We start from the raw sequence: 7,551 nt of genomic DNA, 5'->3' as shown, positions 1-7,551 counted from the left end.
GTATATGTATATGAGCTGAGAGACATGAGGGGCAAGAGGAAGTAAGAGGAATAGAGAAGAGAGCTTTAAAGAAACAGCAGAGCCTGGATTTGGGTATTCCTTTTTGGCCAGGATCAATTAACTGCAGACAGGAAGTAAACGGTGCAAACAAGGAACTTTCTATTTGTAATCAGATATTCCACGTACTTTCCGAATTTTTTGAGCGCCTCGCGTCATGAACTGCTTCACAACACTCAACAAGAAAGGACTCTTATTACAAGCTCTCACGATGACACTCTGGAATATGTGTTTTTTTCTGAGCCTGCGGTGCAAAAGGACATATTCAGGGACCTGCAGGACATTCGAGAATCCTTTCTCGTGGCTGATGGTCTGACAAGTATCTGAATGAATTGTTTTGAGTGCCGATGCGTAGACTATTACTGATAAAAAGATGACTGTCAGTGTATGACACACACACGCCCACATTCATGCACAAACATACAGGGCCAGGCCGAGGTCAGGTCATGTTCAGATTTGTTCGCTGTATTATTTTGTAAATTGTGTCATTCTTTGACCTGTTTCAGTGTCCCACTTCCTGTTTCTCCGCACCTCTCTTCCTGTTTATGCACTTCAGCATGCTGAAAGACAAAGCAGAGTTTTTAGCATTCCTCCTGAGCAAGGGATTAGTGTCGTCTTTACCTTTCAAAAACACTTAAATAATTCTTAGATACTACTTTAAAAAAAATTATGCTCAAAATTCCACATTAATCTTCAAGCATCCTTCGCTGAGGAAATATATCAAGGTGGTGGAGTCGGACTAGATCCAGCTGGACCTAAGTCTATTTAAATGGAAATTGTTTTTATTGTTTGTATTTAATAACCTAAATTTTGGCATATAGGAGTTGTATCGAGTCCGGCTCTACCTCCTAGTTCGGAGGTGCCCAAACCAAACTTTCCACTATGAAGGGCCAAAAATCCAACTTGATTAAGGGCCATGGGCCAAAAATAAATGCATCATACATCATACCAAACATTCTATTAAAATTGGAAATGTATGCTTTAATAATAATTAATTAATAAATGGACAGAAAATGTTATTCTGCAATCTGCTTCACTAATGCAGTTTTATTTTCATAGTTCTGATTCAGTAAACTTATATGTATAAAAGACTATAGAGATTAATGCCTAATGCAGACAGTGGCATTTTTCCCCTCCTTTATTTGCCCTACTCATATATGGCAAGCTGGTTTGGGTATCTCTGTCCTAGATCTTGGTCTTTGCAAATGCTGAGCAGTCTAAAGCATACAAGAAGTCTTTCCCTAATGAAAAATGAATGAGTCATTGACACTAACTAGGGTTTACACAGTAACTAGAGCTTTAAGCTAGGGTATGAAGTTTGTTTATATATATATATATATATATATATATATATATATATATATATATATATATATATATATATATATATATATAATATAAACAAACTTCATACCATAAAATTCATAAAATTTTTGGTTTGTGTTATGTCATAATCTTAAAGTTACATGTGCATCCCAAAGCAGACTCATCTCTCTCCATGTTCTTTGTTTGCTCTGGTTATTGAACACAAGAGAGAAAAAAACATTTTGTTTTCCATCTACAAAAACAAGCATTTTATAGAAATCACTCAGGGAGCTAGCTGGTCTCTGTGTTTAACCAGTCTCCTAGCTTTGCCAACTGGACACAAAATACACACACACATACACACTTATGCACATACAGTATCTCACAACAGTGAGTACACCCCTCACATTTCAGCACTCTGTTTTAGAGTAGTCACTGTGCAGCTTGTATAGCAGTACAGATAATAACTTAAAATACAGACATTGTTGTCAAAATAACTGGCAACAAAAGTGGGTACATCATAAGTGATAACAGCTGTATGTCGCTTAACCATGCAAAGGCACATGTCCCATTCATCATATTTTTTGTCTGCTTGACAGGACCATAGAAATTTGTATATCTTGCATTAGCAGTTAATATTTGGTGCTTTGAGTACAATTCTCTCATACTGAACACTGGATGTTCAACATGGAATCTCATGGCAAATAACTATTTGAAACATGGATTCCAACATGTACTGTGACATTCTGAAGCAGAACTTGATTCCCTCCCTTCAGAAACTGGACCGAACTGCAATTTTTCAACATGATAATGACAACAAGCACAGCTGTGGGGCATCCTCAAGCGCAAGGTGGAAAAGCACCATGCGTCTAACAGCCAACAGCTCTGTGATGTCATTATGAAGGAGTGGAAGAGGATCCCAGTAACAATCTGTGCAGCTCTGGTGAATTCCATACCCAGGAGGATTAAGGCAGTGCTAGATAACAATGGTGCTCGCACAAAATATTGACATGTTCACTTAGGGTGTACTCATTTTTGTTGCCAGTTATTTAGACAATAATGGCTGTATGTTTTTAGAGGACAGTAAATCTGTACTGCTATACAAGGTGCACATCTCAAATATATCCAATTTTTAATTCTATAGTAGTGTCCCTTGAGAATATATAATAAAATGGTTGCTGAAATGTAAGGGTTGTACTCACATTTGTAAGATACTGTATATAAAGGCACCCCACTTTTTTGCACCGAACAAGAGACTAGAATCCTCAATCACTGTGTCCTGTAGCTATATATATATATATATATATATATATATATATATATATATATATATATATATATATATATATATATATATATTATACAATATCTATTTTTGTGAATGTCAAGCACAAAGTGTCAGAGACCTTTCCTCTTTCTTCTAATGTTAAACAATATGATTTTTCAGTCGGAATTATATTAGGTTTAGTCTATAAACTATTTTTTTGTTAAAAGAAAAATGAAGATAAATACATTTTATTGATTGATGTATGTTTTTTTTTTAATGTGAGCTAGTTTGTTTGGACTGTAGCTGTTTTGTCCATTTATAACTGTGTGTCCACCAAACCTGTCTTGTTTGTTTCATGGTCTGTTTCAACACAATAGAAATGGCTATACTCCTTTTTGTTCCTGTCACATCTATTGGATGTTTTATAACAAAAAGGTTAAAATCTCATAACAACTTAACTCGTTGTAACACCATATAAAAAATTACGTGCTTTAAGGAATGTAATAAAGTGTTTTTTCTACTACTGATGAGTTTCAATTGGGGGAAAAAAAAAAAACCTTTTGGGTCTTAGGTACCTTATTTTAAAATAAGACAAAGATGATGTGCATTATCATTATTTATTTCCAAATAATACTTTTCAATAACTAAAGCATCACAGAAATGTGTAAGGAAAGCTACATTGCATAATGCATTATAGCTTAATGAAGTCTGCTGGGTTTTCGTATGCAAATAGGAAAAAAAGCAAGTTCAACAGTCGTAACCATAGCAGTTATTTAAAGATGTGAAATAAATCTTACAAAATTATTTCCCTAAAAATTGATTAAATTGTATGTGAGACTTCTAATTTGTCACACAACATATTCAGAGTAATTTAACTCATAATTAATCGCAACTTAATTGTCTATTTGTTCTGTTCTAATTGTATCTTAAAATAATTCTTTTTTTTTTCAAGTTTTTAATACTCTATTCCAGTGGTTCCCAACCCAGGGGCCTTGACCCCCACTAAGAGTCGCTAATAGATTTTGTAAGGGGTCACCAATGGCACTCTTGATTTTTTATTTTTTTATTTATTACTTTATATTATATTTTAAGTGAAATAATTTGTTTGATATTTACTTGAACAGATCAAAATGTGCTGCTGTTATTTGTTCATCATGTTTAGGAAAAAAAAAAAACTTACGCATAGTTAGTTGTTTGCATTCTGTTGTTTTTGCATTCTTTTTAAACAACGTATACATCTGACTGTTACATTAAACAAAATGTGTCTACTAGTGTTTTTTAATTGGGGGACATGTGGGTGTTAAAGATGGTCAATGGAAAAAAAGGTTGGGAACCATTGGTCTAATCATCATGGGCATAGACATATATGGATGCTGTGACATTAAGGCAAAATCATGTTTGGAATCCATATGCATTTTATTAAAAGCGCACAGGTTAAAAAATTCCAAGAATGCAATGGGTGATCCAAATGCAGTGTCAAGAAACAGGCAAGGCAGTCCAATAACCAAAAGGGCAGAGCCAAAGGTACACAATAAACAAAAGACGTAGTCAAAGAAACGTGGCAATGGTCATGACACGGAGAAAAACCATAAAAAGAACGGCTCGGTAAGCAAGGAAACTGCAATATTTTGCATGGCTACTAGCATTAGCGTGAGCCTGTGAGTTTGGAAGATCGGTGATGAAATCCACTGCAATGTGTGCCCAGGGTCAATGTGGTATGGGGAGAAGTTCCAGCATCCCGTAGGGGAGCTGATGTGGGGTTCTTACTTGGGCTCATACCATGCAACCCTCAGTGAACTGTTTAATATGTTAATCAGTGATGGCCACCAGAATGCATGCTGGACAAGTTTGTTAATGCTCTGGTGCTAAAGGAAGTGTGGACCCACTCCATGACTCTGGGTCATAGATGGTGGGAACATACTGTGTTTGGTGGAACTCCTGGTGTGATTGGCTTGTTGGCTTGGGCTCGCTGTATATCCTCCATTATGTCCCACCGAACTGGATGACGACTATATGATGATGGATGGTATTAGGACAGGTTCTGGCAAAAGGGGTTTGTCTGTGGGATCATGGCAGCATAGGAGGGCGTCAGCTTTGCTGTTCTGGGTGCCTGGTTAGTAGGTGACAGTGAAATGAAACCGCTTAAAAAACAGAGCTCATATGGCCTGACAGGGGTTTAAGCGCATGGCATACCTCATGTATTATAGGTAATGGTGGTCAGTGATGACTTGGAAACGGGTGGTATGCTCCATCCAGTCAGTGTCTCCATGCTTTCTTTTTGAACAGTAGTTCCCAGTTGGCCACATCGTAATTATTTCAGTAGGGTTAGCTTCCTTGGAAATTAGGTATAGGGGAAGAGCTTGCCCAGGTTGCCATGACGCTGGAAGAGTACCCCCCTATCCCGCAACTGGAGGTGTCCACCTTTACAACAATGGGAATATTGTCATAGGATCTGGGCATCCCTGGACCACTGGATTTTCTTGGGGTTTCCTTGTAGCAAGACAGTTAGTGGGAAGACAATCGCACTATAGTTTCTGATGAAGTGATGGTAAAAGTTAGCAAACACAATCCTTTGTAATCATTGATGGTTGATGGTGTAGGCCATGATGTCACTGTGTTCATCATTTAAGTATCCATCTCCATCCATCTGATGGCTGATGACATACCCCAGAAAGATAGTCGAGTCCTGGTGAAATTCAAACTCTGCTTCGACAACTAATTGGTGTTGTCATAGGCGGAGTAGTACCGTGCGCACATGCTGTATATGAAGGTTATGTGTCTTAGAATATATCAGGATATTGTCTATGGACAAGTTAATAAGGGCAGCAAGGGCAGATGGTACCAAAGAGAGCGGGTAGAGGTAGCATATTAATAACGTGATAACGTTCAGGCCCCTGTAATCGATACAGGGTCTTAGTCTTCCGTCTTTCTTCTCCAAAAAGAAGAATCTGGCTGCTGCTGGGGAGGTGCAGATAAACCCGGCTGTGAGCGTCTCCTATTCATTTTCCTCCATAGCCTTGGTTTCAGGTGTTGAGTGGGGATACAGCAGGCATCTTGGTGGATACACATTAAGAAACAGTTCTATGGTGCGGTCCCATGGTTCCTGTGCAGGTAGTACTGTGGGGGTAGTACTTCTTTTTTAAAACCTCCTTTAGGTCACGGTATTCCTTAGGAACTTTTACTGAATGTGGCCCCGGAGGATAGATTAAGTTTATTTGTTCATACATGTTTCTAGGCAGTTTGAATACCATTGACTTAGCTCTTTGTGTTGCCAAGAAATCGTTGGTGTGTGGATTTGGGGCCATGGAAATCCTAAAATGATGGGGTTAGCCAGGTAAGAGATGACATATTTGTGAAGGATTATGATAGCTCTATATTTTAAAGATTATATATGACAGATTTTTTCTACATAGAATAGTCCCACTTGAAGAGTTATTGGAACAGTTCGGTTGGTAATGTAGCTGTCCCCAATTGGTCGATTATCCACCGTGGTGATTCTTAGAGGTGTGACTCATGGGATGGTGGGAATCTTGAGCTGTTTAATTACTTGGTGGTAGTTGAGATTTATGGCGGCCCCCCGAATCTTTGAGGACTGAGAAGAGTTAAGTTCCATTAGCAGTGCAAACAAAGCCAAAGGTACACAATGAACAAAAGACGTAGTCATAGAAACGTAGCAAAAATCATAGCACAGAGAAAAAACTATAACAAGCCGGCTCGGTAAGCAAGGAAACTGTAATTCTTCACAGAGCTACTAGCGTTAACATTTTTTATAAAGGCTAATAACGGAAGTGTCCCTTTTCCCAAAAGTCTTCAAAATTTGGGTGACGTCTCCCTCTGGAGTGGCAGCGGTGGTATTGCAGCCAGAGTTGTTGCAGATGCTTTATGCAAAAGTATGTTTATTATTAGTGAAACAGTACTCAATATAGAGCATGAAAACAAATTATTTTTGTAAATGAAAGTAATTACAATTTCAGTTGCCGGATGTGTGCATCATCGCAGATTTTGGTGCTTGATTTGAGACTTCAGTAAAACAGGCATCAGGAATTTATTTGTTTATTTTATATCTGAGTAAAGAAAGGACATTGTGAAAAATTTGTTGCTTTAACGGCTTTGATTTCACCTCTTTTATATATTTATTTTTTTCTAACTGAACTGCACGATGCAATCATCTGGTGCTAATAAAAATTAATGCAGTTAAAATTAATTTTGCGTTAACACGTAATGAATGCGTTAATTTGGACAGCCCTTATATATATATATATATATATATATATATATATATATATATATATATATATATATATATATATATATATATATATATATATATATTCAGGAAAGGACATTGTGAGAGTGGACTCTTACAAATACCTGGGTGTTCATCTGAACAGCAAACTGGACTGGACAGGCAATACTGAGGCAATTTATAAGAATGGACAGAGCAGACTCTTTCTGCTGAGGAGACTAAGGTCTTTTGGAGTGAATTTTCACTGCAGACAGGAAGAGACTAGACAACCTGATCAGGAAGGCTCTGGGGATTCCTCTGGACACTGCACAGGAGGTGGGAGAAAGGAGGATGGTAGCAAAACTATCATCATTGCTGGAGAACGACTCTCACCCCCTGAAATAGTTTCATCGTTGAGCAGCTCCTTTAGTGACAGACTGTTACATCCTAAGTGTCTGAAGGAGCGATACAAAAGGTCTTTTCTCCCTGCTGCTATTAGACTTTACAATCAAAGCTGCTCCCAGTGAACCAGTCACCATAATACACACTGTAATTACTGTTTAACTGTGCGATAATAACAATTTTATATATATATATATATATATATATATATATATATATATATATATACTTTGTTATTGTTATTATCGCACAGTTAATAATGCTTGCACCATTATAAAGGCACCTGTGCTTTATA

The sequence above is a fragment of the Silurus meridionalis genome, chromosome 20 (assembly GCF_014805685.1).
Source record: "Silurus meridionalis isolate SWU-2019-XX chromosome 20, ASM1480568v1, whole genome shotgun sequence".
Classification (NCBI taxonomy): Eukaryota; Metazoa; Chordata; class Actinopteri; order Siluriformes; family Siluridae; genus Silurus; species Silurus meridionalis.
This window is presented reverse-complemented; position numbering follows the sequence as displayed.